Raw genomic sequence first — 25337 nt, 5'->3', positions numbered from 1 at the left:
AGCTTGCTGACTGCAGATCTTAAGACTTTCAGTTGCCACAGTCGGCCAATTCCTTATAATAAATCACTATATAGATATTTAATTGCTTCTGTTTCTCTAAAGAACCCCGAGTAATGCATACCCTGCTTGCTTTTGCAATGCTTTTACTTAATGTAATGAACAAAGTCTGCGTTAATTAACAAACTTGAGCTGAGTACGTGGAATGCTTATCTAGCATCTGTCATGTCTTATCAATGAAATGCTTATTTTTCCTATTGTATTTTTTCTTGGATTATAGTTTTGGTGAGATGGAGGTCTCCAGAGGACTGTACCTCCCATTTTCGGTCTAGCTGAGACTTCACGCCTTCCCAAATGAGGACAGTTATAAATGATGCAAAATTCCACCTGGGCCCTGAATGCACAGGGCTGAAAACCTGGATTCAAGCCGGTCGTCAGAGGTGTGCTCACTGAATGGGTGATTTACCTAATCTGGAGGTGAATGAAGAACCAGACCCAACTCAAAGTAGCAAAGTGAGTTTTATCCAATGAAGACTTGTGACTGTCATCCTACATACAGAGCCCCACTTGGCTTTCATGTTAACATGTCCTTGATAGATAATAGGGCATGGAGGAGTGGGGAGAAGGCTACATCAGGGGCTGGGGTGCCTTCCCAAGCATTTCCGTGACAACTGTCCACACTGGTCGATGGGTCAATCATTTACTGGAATATGATCCAGATGCTAGTCAAGGCTTCCCTGTCCATCTGGCTGCTGCATTCATATAATGCCACATTATCCTTGATATAAAACTTGGTCCCTTCACTGTTTTCCACTGGAAATCCATCTGTACCAACAATTTTGTGAGTTTTAATAGAATTCTACTGAAGGTTTTGGAGTAGGGGGCTCATTGTAATACAATGTACTGTGTCCCCACTTTGCTTTCCCTCTTTCTCAGAAGCTCCATAAACTACTCTTCTGATCTTATGGGTAGTAATTTAACAAACACCTTGTGTTGCTGGAGAATGCCCTGGGAGGCCTCACCCTTAGCCCCAAGGAGCTTGTCAAAGTATTTCTTCCAAACACATACAGAACTTCCCAAAAAGATCTAAGGAAATAAACATTTCCCCATCTCGTTGTAACTTGACTAATGACATGAATTTTCTGTGCTCAGCATTAGGCCCAGGGAAAATATAGGAGAATATGATTCCCTAACCTCAAGGCATTTAGAGTCCTGCTGGAGAGACAGTATACATGAAATGGGAAATACTTCAGTGCCAAGCTATGAGGTAACTCAGGCAATGAGGGTTGAGAGCCTGTCTCATGTGAGTTACCTCACAGTTGTGCTGCTCAGCTGGGGAAATGGATCTCCAGGTGGGTCTTGTAGGCTGGGCAGGAATTGGTTTGGCTGAGTGGTGGGAGGAGAATGGTTCAGAGTATGAATACAGACAGCATCAGCAAAGTAATGAGCATGACAAGGACTGTGTGCGTGTGTGCGTGTGTGTGCATGTGTGTGTGCGCGCGTGTGCGTGCGTGTGTGTGTACCAGGAGGAGATCGGGCACTTGCTGAGAACTGGTGAGAAAGAAACTTGGCTGGGGAAATGGGGCCCCAAAACCCAGAAAGAGGTGTGGACCTTGGACCAGTGATAATGGAGAGTTCCAGCAGGTACCTCGGAGAAGCCACCTGAGGAAGCCCAACCTGACAGCAGCGGCTGTCACTCAGGCCCAGGTGTTGAATGTCTGCATTAGGAGGGGCAAAGGGATGGGAGATGAAAAGGCAGATCTGAGCAAAAGGAAAGCATTGTTGAAGCAGTTGATCTGCATTGGCTGTAGGCATGAAGGAAAGGGCTCTGCCCTGCCTGAGGCAGCCCCTCTCTGAGTGCCCTGCTTAGAATCAGAGTGAGGTGGGCCCTCGGGTGGGCTACAGGTGCTCTTGGGTCTGGACTCGTGGCTTTCCCCGGGCAGCCCCTCCTTCTCTCCCACTGTCATCCTCTTGTCTTCTGCGTTAATTCTTACCGTGATGCCTCCACACTCTACCACCACTGTGGTTTCCTGAGGCTCTGCTTAGAAGAGGCTTCTAGACAAATACAACATTGCCAACCAACTAGACTTCAATAAAAAAAAAATTTTTTTTAAGAAATTACAAATATTTTGAAAAGAGCCTCCTCATGAGCCAGCGAATAAATAATATATGAGTTGGTCCTGCCGTGCTGGGAGAGAAATCCTCTCTAAGTTATTGAGAACCTGGAATTGCTTGCTTCCTTAGAAGGGATTCCTAACCGGCGGATTAGGAAAATGTTTCAGGAGGCGCACAGATTTAGGAAGTTACTAACCTCCAATTAAAATCCAGCACTTCCCTCCGTTATAAATGCAGGCAACACCACAGCAGCTCCAGCAGTCCCTGTGACTCTGTCACCAGCAGAACCCACAGATGCTCTATGTCGCATCGGCTGTTTTGGATATCCAGAATTAGTTTGCACCCATCACTTTCACAAGTTTGATAGTTATAGTAGACGTGCTGCTCTATCTTGCTATTAAATATGCTGATAATGAAGCAGATAGATTATCACAAATTTTTAAAATATTTGATTTGTTTCCTTTACAAGCCTATGTACCGATAGTTTACTTTTAATGCATCTAGAAACATTATTCTTGAGAGGCCCACAAACTTCACCAGACTGCCAAGTGAGTCCGTGGCACAGAAGGGGTTAAGAAACCCAACTGAGTTCTCAGTTTGGGCCTAAGCTGTGTTCCTGTGCATGGAGTTGCTGCAGTTCACCATAAATATGACTCACGCATCAAAGAACTGTCAAAATATGGGACTCAATAGAACACGGTTGCCTGGAAACTAAAGCTTGATTAAATTTTTACTTACGCGGGCCCCTCACTGCTGCGGCCTCTCCCGTTGCGGAGCACAGGCTCCGGACGCGCAGGCTCAGCGTCCATGGCTCACGGGCCCAGCCGCTCCGCGGCATGTGGGATCTTCCCAGACCGGGGCAAGAACCCGTGTCCCCTGCATCGGCAGGTGGACTCTCAACCACTGCGCCACCAGGGAAGCCCAACTTTTTTGTTTTTTTAAAGGAAAGAAAGCCTCGATACCTATAGCAGGCTGACACGTGGACTTCTTGCTGCCACGTACCTCCAAAGACCACTCCCGGGAATCTCCAGCCCCTAGGAGAGGTCAGAGGACGCGCCGCCTCCCCTGCGCTTCCTGACCTGTGTTCTCTTTCATCCCCTGGTCTGCTGCTTGTGTGGGTGGGGAGGGTGGAGATCAGCAAACTCTGAAATAATCAAAATCATCCTCCTTGCCCTCAGATATTCATTAAGTATTTCCTACGTGACTATATTACAGTGAACCTCAGTTTCCCCACGAATTCATAATACTATCTCACATTTTATTGCACCTAGAGAAGTACTTTCGTGCTTCCCATTTGATTCCCACACTTTTGAAGATGATACTATAATAATCTCTGTCTCGCAAATGAAGAAAATGAGGCACAGAAAAGGGAGGAAAGTTGGCCCCGGCAAGTAGCAGAGCCACGGCTTGGAAACAAACCCTTTGCCTGTCCACTGTGGCGTCCGCGGGTCTGGGGTCCTGGGCTGTACCTTGGGGCCAGGGCGGCCCCTCTGACCCACTGCTGGGGTCAGTTTCTCTGATGATCAATTTCTCTGATGCCCCTTGTGAGCGGTGGCAGGGGTGGTGGTGGAGCTATGGCCTCATCAGGGCCCTGGCTTCCCTACTTAGACCCATGCGGGTGGCCCAGGGGTTAGAAATGATGGTGACAGTGCCATCGGGCATCTCGGAGAAACTCACGGAGCGTGTTCTCCCCTGTGCTACTGAGTGTGGCTCCCTTTATAACCTCCAAGAAAATAAATCCTCAAAATGCAGCATAAAGCGGTCAGCCTAGACCGGTGCCCGTGGGGACTTGCGGGTCTGGGGAAGCAGCTCTGGCCTCCAGAAAGGTGCACGGTGGTGAAAGAGCCACAGTTCTCAAGGCCCAGTGGGGCAAATATCCCAGAGGAACCCCCCCCCCCACACCCCTTTCTGTTCCTGTTAACTTCCTAGTTGCGGTTTTCATTTCCCTGAATCCTTTTTTTAAATTTTTTATTTTTTTGCGTGTACGCGGGCCTCTCACTGATGTGGCCTCTCCCGTTGCGGAGCACAGGTTCCGGACGCGCAGGCTCAGCGGCCATGGCTCACGGGCCCAGCCGCTCCGCGGCATGTGGGATCCTCCTGGATCGGGGCACGAACCCGCGCCCCCTGCATCGGCAGGCGGACTCCCAACCACTGCGCCACCAGGGAAGCCCCATTTCCCTGAATCTTGACTCCTTAGACAGATATCTCCACCCATTCTGTGCCGAAGCTGCTGGAGTGGAAGGTGATGCAGTCAGCCTGGGTCACGTGGGGCTTAGGGAGACTCCAGGTGATTTGTCCACTGCAGGGAGACACTAATGAGACGCACTCCTCAGAGAAGCTAAGCCACCAGCTTGAGACTCTGTTGTGAACACCATTCTGCAGTTTTAAAATGTGGATGGCAAGGGAAACCAAATCCTATTTCTTCAGACTTCTCAACAAGTTCATGCCTGAAAAAAACTACGTGTTTATGATTTCATATACAGACCTTGAGGAATGTTCCAATTACAAAGTGTTAAGTAGCCTACTATGAAGTAAAAATTAAAAAATCTATTTGTATTACCTTCCAAAAATAAAAAAAAGTGTAGTCTGAGAAACTGTAGTGTTTCTGCCTCAGAGATACTGGGTAAGCACTTCACACTTAATAGATTCTGTCGCAGAGATTTTCTCTGTTCTTACAAATGCTTTTGTAGGAGGGCGAAGCTAAAAATAGAGCTGAAGATAACATTCATAACCTAAAATATGCATAATTTGGAAGGTCTGCCACGTACAGTGATTTCAGGGGCTGGTAATTTTCTGCTGAATACTAGCTGTTTTGATAATCCCCCTAAATTTTTCAGGTTACAATGCTGCTTAGCACAGAGCACTGTCAGACATTTTAATTCAGGTTATCTCGGTAATTGAAGGTATGAGTGTGTGGCATTCCAAGGAAGATAGCTGTTCTCATTCATAGGGCATAAGCTGACTTTGGATTTGAGAAACCCAAATTCCATTTCAATTTTCTGGAGAGTTATTGTATGACCTTGAAAAATTGCTTCACGTGTCCATTGAAGAATCTTAGTCTGTCCTATCCACGAGAATGGATGGGACCCTTGCCTGAAAGGGTTTTGAGTACATTGAAGAGATAGATATTTCCACATTTATATGTATGTAAAGCTTTGGAAAGACGGTGCCCTCACCCTTGAACCGACATGACTTTCCAGGTCCTGTACCCACACATACCTGACAAGAACCTCTGTCCCAGTTCCAGTTTCTGGGTGAGACAATTTCTCTGATGCAATCTGGGTTCTAGACTCTGTGGCCTGGGAGGGGTGAGATCAGTTAATATGAAGGCTGGGGGCTGGAGTCGTAGAGAGGTGGCGGTTCGGGAACAAGCATCTGTCTCCACCTCCCTGAGCCTTCCCTGCGGCGGGCTGTCTGGTCTGAAGATGATATGCAGGCAACAGAGCAACGTGCAGTGCTGGGGCCGCTCCTGAGGGCTGGGAGAACCCGACTCCCCTGGGCAAAAGACAGCCTTACCGAGACGACCTCTCCCAACGTCCCGTCACCTCTCCTCACCTCCACAGGGTGGGAAAGCCTCCAAAACATACCTGGCCCTAACATTTTACTGGCCAGTATCTAAACAGAGATTTCAGCCCTTGTTTCTTTTCAGAAACAACATTAACCACCCATCTAAATATCTTCTTTTGAAGCTGCTAGGCTATTGAGTGTTTAAAAAGGAATTTGTTGACTGAAACAAATGTTTTGGGTTTCCTTAAATAAAACATTTGCCAACATATATGCAGCCCTGGGCCAAGTCTCCTCCTACAAAGCAGAGGTTGGAAGGAAGCTGCTTCTAGCCATCTAGGTCTCGGCCCATTTGTTTGAATCACCTGAATTTTCTGCCCAGCTGCCTCAGGGGTTTCTGACAGAACCACACAGCAAACTGCTGCAATCCTCCACTTAACATGTGCAGCAAAGTCTTGGGTGCCAAAGACCAACAAGGAGCTGGGTGGTTTGAAATTATTGTCCAGCTGGCTATCTCTGAGAACCTCACAGCTGTCCTTGAAATGGAGCAAATTTGGTGGTGCCCATCTTAACTGTTATTTCACATTTTTTTTTTCCCTTAGGTGTGGAAACTGAGACACCAAGAGAAAGTAACCTGACTTTACGGTAATGATTTTGATTTTGCGATTTAGAAACTCCAAGTGCGGTGAGAAAGTCATTCTCTAGGTTTCTGGAAGTACACACAAACAGGCTGGCTTGGCCTCCACAGCCTGTGGTCCTTCTGTGGTAAATGGAAGGGCAGACCCTCCTCCTGTGACATCTTACCTCTTGGCATTTCCTCTGAGCTGCACACTGCTGGATTAGGTGGAAACCTAGGTCAGTCACTCAGGTACTTGCTCCTGAAATGGCTGATAGTCGAGGTAGGTGGTTTCAAACTTCTATTCAAATCACATGGATAAGTGTGGCTATTTTCCCCATCACACTGCTCTAGGGGCCACAGTGACAAACACTCTTTATGCTACAGCCTCTCCATATTTTTTCTTTGAAAATTTCCAAATATGCGTAACAATAGGGAACATAACAACCCCCACGTGTCTACCACCCCAGCTTTAACCCTCACTGACATTTTGCCAGACTTGTTTCATCTCCCCATCCTCCCTCTTTTTTTCCTGGATATTTAAAAGTAAATTCCAGACATCGTGTTTCACACTTAAATTCTTCCGTATGCACCTCAAATTAATTTTTTTGGAAAATAGTAATGCCATTACCACACCAAATAAAATTCACAAGAATTCCTTAGTGCCATCTAATACCAAGTCCATATTCAAATTTCTCCTTTTACAGTAGATTTGCTTAAACTGACATGGTCCACTCATTGTATTTGGTTGTTTTGACCTTAAAGTTATGAGTGGAGAGCTCAGGGCAGAGGGTGGAGGAGAGTGGTTGCGTCAGTGACTCAGACCCTTTCCCTCTGAATTTCGTTTTTCCTTTGGACATTCTCTCTGGATTCCCTTTGCCATTACCTTACGTGGCTATAAGTTACACTGTTTCCATTTAAAATTCTGTCCTAGTGACTATCAAAAAATTCCCCCCCCCCCATGTAAATTGGAGCAGCCACTGTGAAAATCAGCATGGAGATTTCTCAAAAAACTAAAAATTGAACTACCATAAGACCCAGCAATTTCACTCCTGGGTATATACCCCCCAAAAATCCCACTAATTTGAAAAGATACATGCATCCCAATAGCAGCATTATTTACAAGAGCCAAGATATGGAAGCAACCTAAGTGTCCATCAACAGATGAATGGATAAAGATGTGATATATATATATGTCATAAAAAAGAACAAAATTTTGCCATTTGGAGCAACATGGACGGACTTGGAGGGCATTATGCTAAATGAAATAAGTCAGATAGAGAAAGACAAATACTGCATAATATCACTTATATGTGGAGTCTAAAAAATACAACCAACTAGTGGATGCAACAAAAAAGCAACAGACTCACAGATACAGAGAACAAACTAGTGGTTAGCAGTGGAGTGGGGAGGGGCAGTATAGGGGTGGGGAAGTACGAGGCACAAACTATTGGGTGTAAGATAAGCTCAAGGATGTATTGTACAAAACGGGGAATATAACCAATATCTTGTAACAACTATAAATGGAAAGTAGCCTTTACAATTGTATAAAAAATGTATTTAAAAATCCCCCCTTTTTATATCTTCCTTATAACGAATACAGTAGGCTGGCATCATCTCAAAGAGTATTACAAAGACAGCAAAAGAAAAATTGAAATGAAAACGCCACACAAACAACTCAAAGACTGTACAAAATTATGTTAGCAAACAACAGGTCCCTGATCCTACACTAACAGACTCATGTGATTAAGAAGCACACAGACTGGCTCCTTTGCACACCCTGGCTTAAGAAAACTATATTCTATTCCCAGAAACTCAGTGCAGCTTTGTCTTGGTCTCTTTCCTACCAGCTCCCTGTCTCCATGGGGTCAGGGCCTTCTTATTTCCCAACACAGCATCTAACTGTGTATCTTGTTTTTCCCCAAGAACACTATGAAAGCTTCTTCTCTCATAAAAACAAACAAACAAACAAACTGAAACAAAACCCAAGCAAACCCATACCTCTGCCTGGTTCAAACCTTCCAGCACGCTCTACCCTGCCCTGGTTTTCCACCTGGGAGGGTAAATCAAATTCTCAATTGATCCACAGGCAGGGTTAGTTCACAAGTCTTTCCTGGTGCAGCCTGCTCTCTCTGCCAGCCATAGATCCTTCCACAGCAAAGTACACATCAGTGAAATGGGATATTGTTTCTATCTACCTCATAGCTTGTTGTGAGGCTGAAATGAGATCGTGACTATAACACCCTTATATTACAGCGTGGCATAAAATGGCAAGAGTCAATGGATGACAGTGATGATGACAGTGATAAAGGCGATGATTCTGAGGATGCGGATTCAGGAGTATTCCTCCTTCTTCCTCATTCACCCACCCACCACCTGTGATCTCACAGAGTCGTCATCCTGCAAAGGTCTACATTGTAACAATAAAAACGGACTTAATGTAGGGTGGTGAAAAGGTTTTCTCTTAGGTGGAGATATCTCTCTGTAGGAAAATTCCAAGCTGATTGAGGTTGGGTAAGATCCTCGAGTCAGGTGTCTACAGGTGGTGAGGTATCAGTGGAAAGGGGAAAACTTTGCTATGAACAAGAGGGAGGAATAGTCTTTTTGTTAGTTCATAAGAGGAAGAGAAAAGAGAAGTAGAGAGCAGAGAAGAGAGTGGCAGGGTTGGAAAGAGCTAGGGAAAGTGAGAGAGTCGGGGAAGGCCACGGAGGCTCCACAGAGGTGGACACCTTGACACTGAGTGTTCTCTGGGGCGTCATTTGTATTTTTAATTTGCGGTTTGTGAGCCTGTTATCCAGTTCCTGCTCCAAAATTTCCACGAAAGTCTACATATTTCAGAACATTTCATGCTTTATGTGGGAGGAAGTTCGTGAAAGTCAGAGAGAGGAGAACATTAGGAGGCAAAGGATTTGTAGAAATCCTGGGGAGAATGCTTTGGATTTCCACAGGCCATGGTTTTGGGGGGCTTCTAAGGGGTGGTCCTGTCTGACATCAAGGTTGCACTAACATTGCAGTAGCCTTGACATACTGATGTTAGGATCTGCCCATGCCCAGTAAAGAGAATCTGGTTCCCTCATAGTCACTATAATAGCATACAAACATTTGAGGTGTAATTATCCAATGTCCTTGGACACATAATTTACTTTCCTAATACGGAAACCAGGCTTTTCCTAGGATGCATTTATGTCATCAAAATTTTATCTCAAAATATCTGGATAAAACTTTGGTTCTTATAATAAAAAGCAATCTTTAAACAGTCGCCTGGTAAAATCTATATACTAGAATGAGGCCAACCTCCGTCAAGAGAAGAGGGAAAATCTGTTCTGTTTTGTTCAGTATATAGCCCACTTCTGGCCCAGTTATCTGGGTAATGGCAGGGGTCACCCTTGGTGATCTCACTCTCCCACTTCATGTCTCTGCTTACAAATGTGTCCCCTTTCGTATGCAGGGTTGATGTCATTGGACTCAACTTGCTGGAACTGAGCGCTGATGTAATCTTCTAATCCTAGGGCTCGGCTACTGCTCCTTCACCTGTACCTGGTGGCATGGTCAGCAGGTGTCTGAGACAGGGGAGTGTTAGGCTATAGAAGCAAGGACAACTATCTCATGGTCCGGGTCCCGCTGGCACAGTGCTCGCTCCTGCAGAGCTAACTGACCTTTCTCTGTCCAGACCACAGAAAACAAAGCCATCTGTTTCATACCCCACATCTCTGCATCCCAAATTTTCCTGGGAAAGTTTCCAGGAGTTTGAGCTCCCAGAGCTTGCCATTAGCTCCAGGCCTTCAGAAACAAAGGCCCTGCTGGGACTCATGTTGGGAGAACCTGTGTTTGCTAGGAGTGTTTAGGGCAGGAGATGTAAGCAGGTGGAAATGGAGAGGATTCCACCTCAGCAGCGCTAGCACTTCTCAAGCACCTGTTTTGTGTCAGGCCGTGCGTTAGGGCCCGACGCGACCTGTCTCGTTCGCTCCTCATGACAGACGACAGCGTTAGGTGGAATCAGCAGCCTGTGCTCTGATGAGACAGCTGAGGTTGCGAGAGCACCCACGACTTAAGCCACGTTGCTAACTCTGAATCAGGTCTGTAAGACCCCAAAGCTAATGCTCTTAACTATGCTATTCTGCCTCTTTTTCTGGGTTTGACTCTGTCCAAATCTGCTGGCCCTTCTTGCTCTTCCTAACTTTGGAGACTCCAGGTCTCTGAGGCTATTCTGGGTACCTGGGTTGGGACAAGGTGGGCCTGAGAAGCCTGCTTCTGCTGGGGCTCCGGGCCATGGACAGTGCTGCAGCTTTTGTTTGGTCCAGGAGATCTGCTGAGGGACCTGGGAAACTCTCTCAAGGTGCCTTAATGGAGAGTGCCCTGGACTCTCCCAGGACCCCCAGGTAGGGTAGCAAATGAAATGACAGAAGCCCAGTTAAATTTGCATTTCAGGTAAATAATTTTTTAGTATATATATGCCTATGCAATATTTGGGATATCCTGATACTAAAACATTTGTTGTTTATCTGAAATTCAAATTTAACTGGGCATCCCGTATTTTATCTGGCAACCCTAGACCCAGTGTCTTCTACGACTCAGTGGCTGTACATGGTGACAAGTGTCTGAAGACTCCCATCTCTGAGCCAGGCCTGAGGCTCTGTTTGAGGCTGTCCAGACCTCCCCTGATGGCCTGGGGACACTGGGGGCCCCGAGAGCAACGGCAGATGCACAGGTCTGGCAGGAGTTGCACCAAGAGCGTCCATACAGTGAACCTGTGAAAGGAGGAGCCTGCACACAGGGGTGCCAGGCAGGTGCCTCCTGGTGTCTCGAGAGCGGAGTGACCGAGGAACAAGAGGGGGCTTGAGGCAGAATAAAATAGGAGGCAAAGCCAGCCAGCCAGTGTATTAGTTTGCTGGGGCTACCTAACAAAATACCACAGACTGGGTGGCCAAACAGCAGAGATGTATCTTCGCACAATTCTGGAGGCTGGAAGTCCGAGATCAAGGTGTTGGCAGGTGTGGTTTCTTATGAGGCCTCTTTCCTTGGCTTGCAGGAGACCACTTTCATCCTGCGTCTTCACGTGGTCTTCCCTCTCCGCATGTCTGTGTTCTAATCTTCATATAAGGGCACCAGTCATAGTGGATTAGCGGTCTCCCTCATGACCTCATTGTAACTTAATTACCTATTTGGATCCTATCTTCAAATACAGTCACGTTCTGAGGTTCTAGGGGTTCAGACTTCAACATATGGATTTCGGGGGCACAAAATTCAGCCCATAACAGCTAGAAAAAGATTCAGGAAGCAGGTGAGTTGGTTTGTGCGGGGAAATGGCTCTGTCATGGTGCCCTGGGGACCTCGTACACATCCACATAGGCCACACGGCCATGTTTGAGTTGTAGCTGAAGCCACATCTTGGCAGAACAGCCTGTAATCCTCCTGGAGCATGAGGCCATGTAAGGCTTGTAAGGAACTGCAAGACCATTTTCTACTTGCCTCCTATCTTCCTGAGAGGTAGTTGTGAGATAGTTTCTCATCCCTTCTCAGGTTCCCATGATGCATGAGACTTTCTGCCTTGTCCTCCCTGCTCCTGGGCACAGTTGCAGGCTGTGAACTAGCTGCAGCCTGGCGTCAGCTCCTCAGCAACAGGGTGTCCCTCCATTTGCGTTGCAGTCATCTGGCTTCTGTTTCAATGCTGCCCTGTGCTCGGCTGCGGGGAGCTGGCATCCTTGGCTGCTTGCACTGTTCATATAAACAATATGTCAGAGTTGGGGCTTGTTGTTTCGTTACCAGCCATATCTGCCAGGACTTACCTTGAGCTCACTCTTTGGTTCAGGGGGCAGGAAGCACAGACAGCCTGAATACAAGGGGGCACCCATGGAGAGCTGGGGCGGAAGAGGCAAATGAAACATAAAGCAGTTCTTAAAGGGGAATGGCTTCTGGGGGTTGGCCCCGTGTGGTCACGCCAAGGTGAGGGGCACACAAAGGACACTTACTGTTAGGGTGTACTCAACGGTGATGGGAACTGAAAAGCTCCTGCCAAGGTGATTGGAAATTTTAAAAATTGCTAGAAATAAGGACTGGATAGCTGTTTGTGGTTTTCTCCCCCACCTCCTGTTTTGTGTTTTGTTTTTTTTTGTTTCATCCAAAGGCTACACAAATATTAAATGCTGACCCCTAACTATTGACTGTGAGTGTTTTGGAGGATAAATGTACTAGAAGGAGGCATGCTATACTGGTAGGGCAAATAGTTGAAAGCTCAACAGCAGCAGAGTCATTTACTATCCTGGGTTCAAAGAATCCGGGGTTCAAATCATGTCTCCTTAACTTACAAGCCATGTCATCTCAGGTAAATGATTTTACCTCTCCAGGCTTTAGTTTTCTCAGTCAGCAAAGTGGGACTTTTTCATTTGGGAACCACTTCACTTGAGTTGTTGTGAGGATTGTATAAATAATTGACTCACTGTGCACTTGCTGTCTGCCTAGTGTATGCTACATGCTTTATGTATCTTATCTCATTTAATTCTCACAACAACTCCCGGAGAGGTAGGATTGTTATTATATCAATTTTACAGATGAATAAACTGAGGCACTGGAGGCACTGAGAGGTTAGGTAACTTGCCCAGAGTTAAAGCTAGTAACTGTGGGAGCCAGAATTCAAACTCAGGCAGACTCACTCCTGATCTTGTGCACTTGTCAGTGGGCTACAAAATAAACGAGAAAAATTATACAAAATGTTAGGAAGAGTGCTCAGCACATAATAAGCATGATACATGGTAGCTATTATTTTAGCTTTTCCTTACTTGAATTTGACAAAATTAGGAAGTGTGAAAAAGTGTACAAAGAAGCAGGAAAACAAGATGTTTTCTTTTCTGTATTTGTGTTTTTCAAAAATTCCACAAAAGGATTCTGGTGGAAGAGTAAGATGCGGAGATCACCTTCCTCCCCGCAGATACACCAGAAATACATCTACACGTGGAACTGCTCCTATAGAACACCTATGGATTGCTGGCAGAAGAACTCAGACCTCCCAAAAGGCAAGAAACTCCCCACGTACCTGGGTAGGTCAAAAGAAAAAAGAAAAAACAGAGACAGGAGAATAGGGACAGGACCTGCACCAGTGGGAGGGAGCTGTGAAGGAGGAAAGGTTTCCACACGCTAGGAAGCCCCTTTGCAGGCGGAGACTGCGGGCGGCGGAGGGGGGAAGCTTCGGAGCTGCGGAGGAGAGCACAGCAACAGGGGTACGGAGGGCAAAGCGGAGAGATTCCCGCACAGAGGATCGGGGCCGACCAGCACCCACCAACCCGAGAGGCTTGTCAGCTCACCCGCTGCGGCGGGCGGGGGCTGGGAGCTGAGGCTCGGGCTTTGGTCGGAGCGCAGGGAGAGGACTGGGGTTGGCGGCGTGAACACAGCCTGAAGGGGCTAGTGCACCACGGCTAGCTGGGAGAGAGTCCGGGAAAAAGTCTGGACCTGCCGAAGAGACAAGAGACTTTTTCTTGCCTCTTTGTTTCCTGGTGCGCGAGGAGAGGGGATTAAGAGTGCCGCTTAAAGCAGCTCCAGAGATGGGCGCGAGCCGTGGCTATCAGCACGGACCCCAGAGACGGGCATGAGCAGCTAAGGCTGCTGCTGCCACCACCAAGAAGCCTGTGTGCAAGCACAGGTCACTATCCACACCTCCCGTCCGGGGAGCCTGTGCAGCCCGCCACGGCCAGGGTCCCGTGATCCAGGGACAACTTCCCCGGGAGAATGCACGGCGCGCCTCAGGCTGGTGCAACGTCATGCCGGCCTCTGCCGCCGCCGGCTCGCCCGGCACTCCGTACCCCTCCCTCCCCCCGGCCTGAGTGAGCCAGAGCCCCCGCATCAGCCGCCCCTTTAACCCCGTCCTGTCTGAGCGAAGAACAGACGCCCTCAGGCGACCTACACGCAGAGGCGGGGCCAAATCCAAAGCTGAACCCCAGGAGCTGTGCGAACAAAGAAGAGAAAGGGAAATCTCTCCCAGCAGCCTCAGGAGCAGCGGATTAAATCTCCACAATCAACTTGATGTACCCTGCATCTGTGGAATACCTGAATAGACAAAGAATCATCCCAAGTTGAGGAGGTGGACTTTGGGAGCAAAAGATATATATATTTTTCCCCCTTTTTCTCGCTTTGCGAGTGTGTATGTATATGCGTCTGACTTTGTATAGCTTTGCTTTTACCATTTGTCCTAGGGTTCTGTCTACTTAAAAAATTTTTTTTCTTAATAATTATTTTTTATTTTAATAACTTTATTTTACCTCTATTTTATTTTATCCTCTCTCCTTCTCTTCCTTCCTTCCCTCCTTCCTTCCTTCCTTCCCTTTCTTTCTTTCTTATTTTATTTTGAGCCATGTGCAGAGTCTCTTGGTGCTCCAGCCAGGAGTCAGCGCTGTGCCACTGAGGTGGGAGAGCCAAGTTCAGGACACTGGTCCACAAGAGACCTCCCAGCTCCACGTAATATCAAACGGCAAAAATCTCCCAGTGATCTCCATCTAAACGCCAAGACCCAGCTTCACTCAACGACCAGCAAGCTACAATGCTGGACACCTTATGCCAAACAACAAGCAATACAGGAACACAGCCCCATCCATTAGCAGAGAGGCTGCCTAAAATCATAATAAGGCTGCAGACACCCCAAAACACACCACCAGATGTGGACCTGCCCACCAGAAAGACAAGATCCAGCCTCATCCACCAGAACACAGGCACTAGTCCCTTCCACAAGGAAACCTACACAACCTACTGAACAAACCTTAGCCACTGGGGACAGACACCAAAAACAATGGGAAATACGAACCTGCAGCCTGTGAAAAGGAGACCCCAAACACAGTAAGTTAAGCAAAATCAGAAGACAGAGAAACACACAGCAGATGAAGGAGCAAGGTAAAAACCGACTAGACCTAACAAATGAAGAGGAAATAGGCAGTCTACCTGAAAAAGAATTCAGAATGATAGTAAAGATGATCCAAAATCTTGGAAATAGAATAGACAAAATGCAAGAAACATTTAACAAGCACCTAGAAGAACTAAAGAGCAAACAAGCAATGATGAACAACACAATAAGTGAAATTAAAAATACTCTAGAAGGGATCAATAGCAGAATAACTGAGGCAGAATAATGGATAAGTGATCTGGAAGACAAAATAGTGGAAATAACTACTGCAGAGCAGAATAAAGAAAAAAGAATGAAAAGAACTGAGGACAGTCTCAGAGACCTCTGGGACAACATTAAACACACCAACATTCAAATTATAGGGGTCCCAGAAGAAGAAGAGAAAAAGAAAGGGACTGAGAAAATATTTGAAGAGATTATACTTGAAAACTTCCCTAATATGGGAAAGGAAATAGTTAATCAAGTCCAGGAAGCACAGAGAGACCCATACAGGATAAATCCAAGGAGAAACACACCAAGACACATATTAATCAAACTATCAAAAATTAAATACAAAGAAAACATATAAAAGCAGCAAGGGAAAAACAACAAATAACACACAAGGGAATCCCCATAAGGTTAACAGCTGATCTTTCAGCAGAAACTCTGCAAGCCAGAGGGGAGTGGCAGGACATATTGAAAGTGTTGAAGGAGAAAAACCTGCAACCAAGATTACTCTACCCAGCAAGGATCTCATGCAGATTTGATGGAGAAATTAAAACCTTTACAGACAAGCAAAAGCTGAGAGAGTTCAGCACCACCAAACCAGCTTTACAACAAATGCTAAAGGAACTTTTCTAGGCAAGAAACACAAGAGAAGGAAAAGACCTACAATAACAAACCCAAAACAATTAAGTAAATGGGAATAGGAACATACATATCGATAATTACCTTAAATATAAAAGGATTAAATGCTCCCACCAAAAGACACAGACTGGATGAATGGATACAAAAACAAGACCTGTATATATATATTGTCTACAAGAGACCCACTTCAGACCTAGGGACACATACAGACTGAAAGTGAGGGGATGGAAAAAGATATTCCATGCAAATGGAAATCAGAAGAAAGCTGGAGTAGCAATTCTCGTATAAGACAAAATAGACTTTAAAATAAAGACTATTACAAGAGACAAAGAAGGACACTACATAATGATCAAGGGATCAATCTAAGAAGAAGAAGATATAACAATTGTAAATATTTATGCACCCAACATAGGAGCACCTCAGTACATAAGACAAATGCTAACAGGCACAAAAGGGGAAATCAACAGTAACACAATCATAGTAGGGGACTTTAACACCCCACTTTCACCAATGGACAGATCATCCAAAATGAAAATAAATAAGGAAACACAAGCTTTAAATGATACATTAAACAAGATGGACTTAATTGATATTTATAGCACATTTCATCCAAAACCAACAGAATACACATTTTTCTGAAGTGCTCATGGAACATTCTCCAGGATAGATCATATCTTGGGTCACAAATCAAGCCTTGGTAAATTTAAGAAAATTGAAATCATATCAAGTATCTCTTCCGACCACAATGCTATGAGACTAGATATCAATTACAGGAAAAGAACTGTAAAAAATACAAACACATGGAGGCTAAACAATACACTACTTAATAAGGAAGTGATCACTGAAGAAATCAAAGAGGAACTCAAAAAATACCTAGAAACAAATGACAGTGGAGACACGACGACCCAAAATCTATGGGATTCAGCAAAAGCAGTTCTAAGAGGGAAGTTTATAGCAATACAATCCTACCTTAAGAAACAAGAAACATCTCAAATAAACAACCTAAACTTGCACCTAAGCAATTAGAGAAAGAAGAACAAAAAACCCCCAAAGTTAGCAGAAGGAAAGAAATCATAAAGATCAGTTCAGAAATAAATGAAAAAGAAATGAAGGAAATGATAGCAAAGATCGATAAAACTAAAAGATAGTTGTTTGAGAAGCTAAACAAAATTGATAAACCATTAGCCAGACTCATCAAGAAAAAAAGGGAGAAGACTCAAATCAATAGAATTAGAAATGAAAAAGGAGAAGTAACAACTGACACTGCAGAAATACAACAGATCATGAGAGATTACTACAAGCAACTCTATGCCAATAAAATGGACAACCTGGAAGAAACGGACAAATTCTTAGAAATGCACAACCTGCCGAGACTGAACCAGGAAGAAATAGAAAATATGAACAGAACAATCACAAGCACTGAAATTGACACTGTGATTAAAAATCTTGCAACAAAGAAAAGCCCAGGACCAGATGGCTTCACAGGCGAATTCTATCAAACATTTAGAGAAGAGCTAACACCTATCCTTCTCAAACTCTTCCAAAATATAGCAGAGGGAGGAATACTCCCAAACTCATTCTACGAGGCAACCATCACCCTGATACCAAAACCAGACAAAGATGTCACAAACAAAGAAAACTACAGGCCAATATCACTGATGAACATAGATGCAAAAATCCTCAACAAAATACTAGCAAACAGAATCCAACAGCGCAGGGCTTCCCTGGTGGTGCAGTGGTTGAGAGTCCGCCTGCTGATGCAGGGGACACGGGCTCATGCCCTGGTCCAGGAAGATCCCACATGCCGTGGGGCAGCTAGGCCCATGAGACATGGCCGCTGAGCCTGTGCGTCCAGAGCCTGTGCTCCGCAACGGGAGAGGCCACAATAGTGAGAGGCCCATGTACCGAAAAAAAAAAAAAGAATCCAACAGCACATTAAAAGGATCATACACCATGATCAAGTGGGGTTTATTCCAGGAACGCAAGGATTCTTCAATATATGCAAATCAATCAACGTGATACACCATATTAACAACCTGAAGGAGAAAAACCATATGATCATCTCAATAGATGCAGAGAAAGCTTCCGACAAAATTCAACACCCATTTATGATAAAAACCCTGCAGAAAGTAGGCACAGAGGGAACTTTCCTCAACATAATAAAGGCCATATATGACAAACCCACAGCCAACATCATCCTCAATGGTGAAAAACTGAAACCATTTCCACTAAGATCAGGAACAAGACAAGGTTGCCCACTCTCACCACTATTATTCAACAAAGTTTTGGATGTTTTAGCCACAGCAATCAGAGAAGAAAAAGAAATAAAAGGAATCCAAATCAGAAAAGAAGTAAAGCTGTCACTGTTTGCAGATGACATGATACTATACATAGAGAATCCTAAAAATGCTACCAGAAAACTACTAGAGCTGATCAATGAATTCAGTAAAGTAGCAGGATACAAAATTTATGCAGAGAAATCTCTGGCATTCTTATACACTAATGATGAAAAATCTGAAAGTGAAATTAAGAAAACACTCCCATTTACCATTGCAACAAAAAGAATAAAATATCTAGGAGTAAACCTGCCTAAGGAGGCAAAAGACCTGTATGCAGAAAATTATAAGACACTGACAAAAGAAATTAAAGATGATACAAACAGATGGAGAGATATACCATGTTCTTGGATTGGAAGAATCAACATTGTGAAAATGACGATACTAACCAAAGCAATCTACAGATTCAATGCAATCCCTATCAAACTACCAATGGCATTTTTCACAGAACTAGAACAAAAAATTTCACAATTTGTATGGAAACACAAAAGACCCCGAATTGCCAAAGCAAACTTGAGAAAGAAAAACGGAGCTGGGAGAATTAGGCTCCTTGACTTCAGACTATACTACAAAGCTACAGTAATCAAGACAGTATGGTACTGGCACAAAAACAGAAATATAGATCAATGGAACATGATAGAAAGGTCAGAGATAAACCGACACACATATGGTCACCTTATCTTTGACAAAGAAGGCAAGAATATACAGTGCAGAAAAGACAGCCTCTTCAATAAGTGGTGCTGGGAAAACTGGGCAGGTATATGTAAAAGTATGAAATTAGAAGACTCCCTAACACCATACACAAAAATAAACTCCAAATGGATTAAAGACTTAAATGTAAGACCAGACAGTATAAAATTCTTAGAGGAAAACATTGGAAGAGCACTCTTTGACATAAATCACAGCAAGATCCTTTTTGACCCACCTCCTAGAGAAATGGAAATAAAAATAAACAAATGGGACCTAATGAAACTTCAAAGCTTTTGCACAGCAAAGGGAACCATAAACAAGACCAAAAGACAGCCCTCAGAATGGGAGAAAATATTTGCAAATGAAGCAACTGACAAAGGATTAATCTCCAAAATTTACAAGCAGCTCATGCAGGTCAATAAAAATAAAACAAACAACCCAATCCAAAAATGGGCAGAAGACCTAAATAGACATTTCTCCAAAGAAGGTACACAGATTGCCAACAAACACATGAAAGAATGCTCAATATCATTAATCATTAGAGAAATGAAAATCAAAACTACAATGAGATATCACCTCACACCAGTCAGAATGGCCATCATCAAAAAATCTAGAAACAATAAATGCTTGAGAGGGTGTGGAGAAAAGCGAACACTCTTGCACTGCTGGTGGGAATGTGAATTGGTACAGCCACTATGGAGAACAGTATGGAGGTTCCTTAAAAAACTACACATAGAACTACCATACGACCCAGCAATCCCACTACTGGGCATATACCGTGAGAAAAACATAATTCAAAAAGAGTCATGTACCAAAATGTTCATTGCAGCTCTATTTACAATAGCCAGGACATGGAAGCAACCTAAGTGTCCATCAACAGGTGAATGGATAAAGAAGATGTGGCACATGTATACAATGGAATATTACTCAGCCATAAAAAGAAACGAAATTGAGTTATTTGTAGTGAGGTGGATGGACCTAGAGTCTGTCATACAGAGTGAAGTAAGTCAGAAGGAGAAAAACAAATACTGTATGCTAACACATATATATGGAATCTAAGGGAAAAAAATGTCATGAAGAACCTAGGGGTAAGACGGGAATAAAGACACAGACCTACTAGAGCATGGACTTGAGGATATGGGGAGGGGGAAGGGTAAACTGTGACAAAGTGAGAGAGTGGCATGGACACATATACACTACCAAACGTAAAATAGATAGCTAGTGGTAAGCAGCTGCATAGCACAGGGAGATCAGCTAGGTGGTTTGTGACCACCTAGAGGGGTGGGATAGGGAGGGTGGGAGGGAGGGAGATGCAAGAGGGAAGAGATATAGGAACATATGTATAAGTGATTCACTTTGTTGTAAAGCAGAAACTAACACACCATTGTAAAGCAATTATACTCCAATAAACATGTTTAAAAAATTCCACAAAAATCTTACGTTTGCCATCAGAAAAATTTATTGAAAAAAAAATCAATCATAATCCTACAAGGCTAGAGGCGTTTAGGTGAGGCCGGATGAAGAAAATCAGGTTTTTTTGAGAGCTTTCCTGAAACTCTGGTTCCCTGCTGGCCGAAAAATACAGGACGCCTGAAACTCGTTCACAAAATACTGGAAGCCTCCAGGGCAGCACAAGCGTGGGACTGAAATCCAAGCCTTGATGTGGTGAAGGCTGTGCAGCCACCTTCTGGGTCGATGCCTAATACAGTAAACGTGGCTGTGGGCCTCAGGAACCTCCTAGGCTCCTTCTGGTCTGTTTGAGGCCATGTCTGAAGATAACAGCGAATTTGGCTGGCTAATTGGTGGACTGAGGAATCACTTGGGACTCTGGATCCTGGTGTCTCCTCACTTGCTGGGGCTGGGGGTTTGCGTTCGGTACCCGGAGCGGAGGCCTCTGCCGGGCATTGTGGGGTCAGCGTTCGGGTCTCCTTGGCAACGCCTACTGGGGAAGGCCGCGGGGCGCACTGGGGAAGGCCGCGGGGCGCACTCCGGAAGGCGGCAGATAGGACTCGAGCGGCCCTTCCGCGTCTTGAGGCCTCCGCAGAGCCTCCCGGTCCTTGGGTTCCCGAGTCTCGGGCCGCGGCCACCCGGCGCGCTAGTACGTAGGAGAGGCCCAGGCCCGGCATGGCGGACGCGCGGTCCAGCGGCCCCCGGCGCGGCGGCACACGGCACGGGCTGCTGTAGAGGATGGTGCGCCTGAAGTGGGGCGGCCCATCGTTCGCCGAGCCCGAGGCGGAGGGACGGCGCGCGGCCGGCGACTGCGGCTCCTGCTTGGGCTGCTGGTGCTGGCGGCGGCTCTTCCCGCGGGGCGCGGCCCGCGGTGCGCGCAGCAATAAGGCCCGGTACATGCGGCCCGGGCCGGCGGCCCAGGAGCGCGGCCGCTGGGGCCCCGCGAGCCTGCGGAGGCTGCTGCAGAAGCTGGCGGTATGGAGGTGGCGCTATTTGCGCTGCGGGGAGCGGCCCGAGAGTCTGGAGGAGATCCCGCTGCTGGCGCTGCACGGCGCCCAGGTCGGCGACTAGGCCGCGGCCGCCGGAAACCCTGCCCCACCCTGCCCCGCCCTGCCCCGCCCCGGCCCCTGCACCCGGAGCTTTGATTTTGTTTTGTTTAGTAAAGACAAGAAATGAAAATAAACCGAATTCCATTTGAATGAAAGAACTCAGTTTTTTTGTTGTTGTTGTTGTTGTTGTTTTGGGGGTGGATGTATTGACATGCGTTTGAAACCAAGCGACTCCGTGTTGAGGTTTTGGTGAAGTGAACTGGCTCCGTCCTCCTGTTTCTCTCGGGCAGGGGCCTCGATGCAATAACCGAGCCGGAAAGCAGTCGCTGCAGAGGCCTCCGGATCCCTCCTGCTGCTGCCCCGCGGGGACCATTGTCTCTCCCTAAACACCCACGTAAGAAGCTGGGAGCGGCAGGGGCATTCAATTGGAGCCAGTCCTGCTGGGTTTAAAAAATGTTTTTTCTTTTAAAGAGGGTTGCTTGAGGTCTTCACTCCACATCAACGTGAGCGAACTCTGCTTTGATCTTTTGTTTACAGGCGTTCATGGACCCGCGTAAACCAACATTAGAACCAAGTCCTGGAGGCTGGATGCGGGAGTTTGAAAACTTGTGCTGGAGATAAAAGTGCAAAGGGAGAGGAATCCGGGAGACTCCTGAGTGGGCCTTTAACTTCTTCCTCATCAATAAAAACTTGCTAATGATACTCTGGATCTACAGGCCTGTGGGGGTGAAAGTAAAATATTAGAAGTGAAAGTGCTCGAAGTACACCGAAAGAGCTATACGCAGTCAACGTATTTATTATACTGGTATAACTGTCTCTCTCCGGACTACTCCCAGACCACTCTCCATCCTACTACAGTCCTCCCTTCCCGCCCCACGTGGCCAAAACCTCCCATTAAACTAGCAAACTAGAAACACTGAGCAGTGGGCCTCCAAGTGCTTCACTTGCTGTTGCTGATGTCCCTGGGGAGCTCCTGAGGCCTTCCAGGGGTCTCCCCATACCCTTGACCTAGAGAGTCAGTCTTTGGGGAAGGGTGGGCGTGGAGGATCGCCACATGGTTAGTTCATTGCAGTGGTAGGGGAGTAATGAGGGATCCCGAGACCAGAATCTGGGGCCGGGAAGGGAGACCTCACAGGACAGAAATCTCAGTATTTGAGGTTAGGTGTATTTTGTACTTTTATTTATTTCTTTATTCCTGGCATTGTCTAGACAGCTTAAATTATTCTATAGGTTTGTGATAGGGGAATACATTTTCACCAGAAAAGCCATTAAGCCTCATAGCCAGCATCCATCCTTATAAGGAAACCAGTGGGGCCATCTTGCCTTATAGCTGATAGGACCAGGGATCCCAAGATGCTTGGGAGCACCCATAGGGAGCAGCCTAATGGAATCGTCCTTGCTTGGAGAGGTTGAAACTAAGAGGCCAAAAAGGAGAAACCATTAGAAGAATACCAAATTGCTGAATCCTCAAATACTGGAACAGAGGTGCTGTTGAATAACATGCAAGAAATTCCAACTATTTAATGTTTCCTGGGTTTATTTCTTTCAGAAGGGAAAGAGCCAAATTAAAGCAGAATTAATTCTCTCTGATCCTTAATTTGAATGTAGCTGTGCCTTTTTCGATTTGACTGACAGTCCATGGCCTCTACAATACTTCTTCTTCACGAGGCTAGGGAAATTGGTCTAGACTGTGCCTGGGTCTGCGTGGACACATTCACACACACACACACACACACACACACACACACACACACACGTCAGCTTTGTGTATAAGCACATGGAATAATGTAAATGTTTAGCTTAGAGAATTTATTATAGTGGTTTAATGTGTGTCCTCTGTTTTCCTATTTTCACTCTTACACACAAAGTCTTAACATTTTTGGTAATGCTGTCCACCTGCGATTGGTGCCTCCTGGCCATTGATTATAATGAATTCCTCCCAGACCAAGAGAGTGGTAGCTTCTACTAGATTTGGTAGGCTGATAATACTTCTAATATTTTGGTATCTCTTGCCAAAACCCAAATTCAGCAGAAACATGGCCGTTGGGTGTAGATGCTACAGCAGGGTGTTGGGGTAGGGTACCTGCTGGTGGTCTCTTCCCCCATTATACCCCACCCTCTGAAATTTTACAGTATTTCATGGTGACGAGTTTAACTTCTGATCTTCCGGGGCTGGAGTAGTACCAGCTTGTGACTTGTTCCTTCTCCAATATCCCATCTTCCTTTGAGCAAAAAACCAATAAAAAGAAATGCAGTGCCTCATATTCAGCCATTTTTGGTTGAGTGTTTTCTGGTGCAGGTATTCCATGCTTGCAGATATTCCAAGCATGTCTCTTGGCCAGAGGAGGTAAGTCAGGTTGGGTTCTCACTTAAGTGAAGCTCTGTTAGTTGCCTCTTGCCAAGGCTTTTGGGGTTTCCGTAAGGTAGCTCTGCCTCAGGCCACTTCAAGGGGAAAAGTGTTAGCTGCAAGGAGCCAGAAGACCATAGGTCTTGAGGCAGTTCTGGGACTCCTGAGCCCCCTCCCATCATATCCACCCTCTTCCTTTCTCACCATTGATAGCCAGTTGTTCTGTATTCTCCTGGCTAGATCTGAAGGACATGGTCTGATTGACAGGTAATTACCATGGTTCCTGTGGTTGAAGCCAGGCTATTCCATGGGTGGCCAGCCAGTCTAGAGTCTAGCTGCCTTTGGATCAATGGGTCCACCCCTTGTCCAAGCCCCTGTTTAATAAGAGAAACTTAAATTGCTTCCCTGAAACGGCAGTGGGGGTGGGCTGGGGGCTGTGTAGTTTGCACTAGAATGGACAAGTGGACATGGGCAGACACCATGGTTGAGATGTTCAGTTTGAGTTAGTGGCTATCATCGTGTGTAAGCCCTGAGGTGGGCATCCAGAGGGAAGACGTCCTTGCCAATTCTATACCCTGTATGCCTTAGGATGGGGTTTCTAGACTGCTTCGCCCTAAAAGGTGGCTTGGCCTTTCTTTCTTGCTTCCCTTCTTCCTCTTTAATAAGAAATCTTTTTCTTTATAATAATGTCATTACTCCCATGTTCATCTGTATGCAGTCTTGTGAATGTGGCAGGGCAGGCAGTCTTACCACATTTTTAAAAAGAACTACGAGGCTCAGAGAGGTTGTACTAACCTCTAATGGCAAAACACGGATTTAGATATATTGTAACAGGGATGAGCCAGTTCTGACTCCATGTTGGATCTGTTTCTTTTACTTTAACCTTTGCTTTTCGTTGCTTTTGTTATTATAATCACTGTCTATAGCTGTAAGCATACATAGTGGCCTGCAACAGGGAACCCTATCCCTCTGCCTGACTATTAAACTAAAGTGCCTTTGTTCAGCTCACAGAGAGACATTCTGACCCTGCCCACCTCTGAATGGTTGCAGAAGAGAAGAAATTAACACATCCCCTCCCCGATGCAGTCCATGCGAAGAGATGTTTTGCAAGATAAATGGCCTTTTTACTTTACTTCCTCACCTCCTCCCCCTCTCTGTTCTATAAAAGAAACTGGCATCCAGACCCTGATAAGATGGTTTTTGGGGGACCCTAGTCCACCATCTTCTCGGTCTGCCGGCTTTCTGAATAAAGTCATATTCTTTGCCTCAACACCTCGTCTTCCGATGTATTGACCTGTTGTGCGGCGAGCAGAGCAAGCTTAGACTTGGCAACAGTATTTCTTATTTCAAGTTCTGTGCAGTTTATAGATCAGAAGTGCTGTGATACTTGTGGGCACAGGGCGGGCAGGGGACGGTGGGACAAATTGAGAAAGTAGCATTGACATATATACACTACTATGTGTAAAATAGCTAGTGGGAAGCAGCCACATAGCACAGGGAGATC

The sequence above is a fragment of the Pseudorca crassidens genome, chromosome 2 (assembly GCF_039906515.1).
Source record: "Pseudorca crassidens isolate mPseCra1 chromosome 2, mPseCra1.hap1, whole genome shotgun sequence".
Taxonomy (NCBI): Eukaryota; Metazoa; Chordata; class Mammalia; order Artiodactyla; family Delphinidae; genus Pseudorca; species Pseudorca crassidens.
Note: the sequence above shows the minus strand (reverse complement) of the source record.